The sequence below is a fragment of the Apium graveolens genome, chromosome 2 (genome assembly GCF_009905375.1).
Source record: "Apium graveolens cultivar Ventura chromosome 2, ASM990537v1, whole genome shotgun sequence".
NCBI lineage: Eukaryota > Viridiplantae > Streptophyta > Magnoliopsida > Apiales > Apiaceae > Apium > Apium graveolens.
Window position 1 is genome coordinate 256,103,344 of NC_133648.1, and position 2,325 is coordinate 256,105,668.

Genomic DNA, 2,325 nt, shown 5'->3' on the forward strand with positions numbered 1-2,325 from the left:
CATTTTGGGGGTTCTCCGATGGAAGATCCCAACATGGATATTAAAGATTTTATCGAGATCTGCGACACTTTCAAATTCAACAATGGGTCTAAAGATGTTATAAAGCTAAGGCTTTTCCCATTCTCTCTGAGGGATAAAGCTAAATGTTGGTTGCATGCTCTACCACCAGGCTCAATCACTAAATGGGAAGATCTTGCTCAAAAGTTTCTAACTAAGTTCTTTCCTATGATGAAGACTGCTGCAATCAGGAATGCTCTTACTCAGTTTGTGCATCAATTAGGAGAGTTTTTGTGTGAAGCTTGGGATCATTATAAGGAGATGCCTAGAAAGTGTCCTCATCATGGGATGCCTGACTGGATGATTATCAACTGCTTTTATAATGGCTTGGGAGCACAGCCTAGACCCATGCTTGATGCAGCATTAGGTTGAGACTTATGGGCTAAAAGCTACGATAAAACTTATGAATTGATTGAACTGATGGTTGCTAATGAATACCAGATTCCTTCTCAGAGATTAAATCAAGGCAAGGTAGCTGGAATTATAGAGGTTGATGCAGCTACTACGATAGCTGCTCAGCTTAAGGCTTTGACGATGAAGGTGGATTCTTTGGATAATTATGGAGTTAATCAGATCACTAGTGTTCGTGAACTTTGTGTTGGTGCGCATGAGAAAGAGCATTGTGCTATTTCTAGTGAATCCGCTCAGTTCGTGAGCAACTTTCAGAGGTCCAAGCACTCAGTTCCATCCACCTATTATCCCAACAACCGCAATCATCCTAACTTTAGCTGGAGTAACACTCAGAATGTGGTTCAACAGTCGTATCAGCAGTATGCTACAAAGCAGTACAACCCTCCTGATTTTCAACAACCGTAATATGCTCCAAGACAACAACTCCAACTTCAGCGGTTACCACATGGAGGTAAAAGTTAAGCTATTGAAAAATCTGAATTAGAGGAGTTGAGGCTCATGTACAAGAGCCAAGCGGTTTCTATCAAGACCTTGGAAAATTAAATTGGTCAAATTATCAATGCTTTCCTGAATTGACAACCTGGTACACTCCCTAGTGATACAGAAGTTCCAGGCAAGAAAGAAGCAAAAGAGCAGGTTAAGGTGTCACACCCCCAACTTAACAAACAAAATATAAAACTATTATAATATTTAAAAGAAAGTAAATACAACCGAATCCAAGATCTTACAGTTTAGGGTTTGGAACAGCCCAACACTACCATCTATTACAACTGATTTTAATATCGAGTCTCCACACAAAACTATCTCTTATTCTACCTGAGCTCGGACATACGCATCGGCGTCACAGGTCTTACGTGCTGTCTGCTTGAATCTAACCATAGCTGCTAGCTGTAATATCAGGGTTAAAGCAAGGAGTGAGCAAAATGCTCAACAAGTGCTAAACAATACGGTACAAAACATAAATCGAGATATTAAAGAATGACATTGCGAAGATATAACTAATAATAACAAGAGATGAAATTTTGGGTGATGGCATCATTTGCTTGAATCAAAACATTTTCAAAATCATAACTTAATCAAAATCATTTTATGACGCTACGGATTACAGCCAGTGATCAGCCGCGAAGTAATCCCGAACGTCGTTGGGTTCTAAAACATTAATGGGATCCCTAGGCAACTTTTAAGTCTACAATATAAGTGTGGAAAGGACTCGCGTCTCAGTCCAGATCCACTATTCAAAGAAAACATTTATCCCCCTTTGGGACTGAAAACCCACATTTTAATTATTTCAAAAACTGATGCCGATTTATAATAAAATCTCTTAAGTAGTAAACATTTTTATCAAGGGATTATAGATCAACTTTGAAACACTGGAAATATGTCACCAAATTTCAGGGCCATGATCCACTAGACTTTACTATATTAGGGTAATTGAAAGGTTTCCATATATAAGAACTTTGACAAGGAGATTTAGCAAGGCTATTGGATAATATGAAAGAGTAATGCCAAACTAGGCTTAAAGCAATGGTTTTCGATAAGGTACAAGTACTAGAACATTAAGAAGATAAGCTTCATGAATACTAGGGGTGTTAAGGTATGAAGAAAATGATCTTTAGCTCAAGGTATATCAGGATTGTCGAACTTTAGGGTAAGAAAAGGGTTATCAATCAATTAAGAATAATTTTAAAGAATATTTGGCTTTTAGGTATCAAGGTAAAGTTTCTATTGGGGTTCAAGCATCAGGGTGAGATGTCAATATTTTAGGAATCAATAGCATGATAATCAAGAGGATCAATCAAGTATTATATCAAATCTTTATTTTATCATTGCATTCCAATTACTTTGATATACTAGCGT

General features: G+C 37.5%; 1 non-coding gene across 1 annotated transcript; it reads right to left on the minus strand.

Moving 5' to 3' along the window:
• Positions 1 to 240: 240 nt before the first annotated feature.
• LOC141710409 (small nucleolar RNA R71) lies at positions 241 to 347 on the minus strand. The gene has a single exon (XR_012570931.1). It is a non-coding gene; the product is annotated as a small nucleolar RNA R71 (small nucleolar RNA).
• Positions 348 to 2,325: the final 1,978 nt, after the last annotated feature.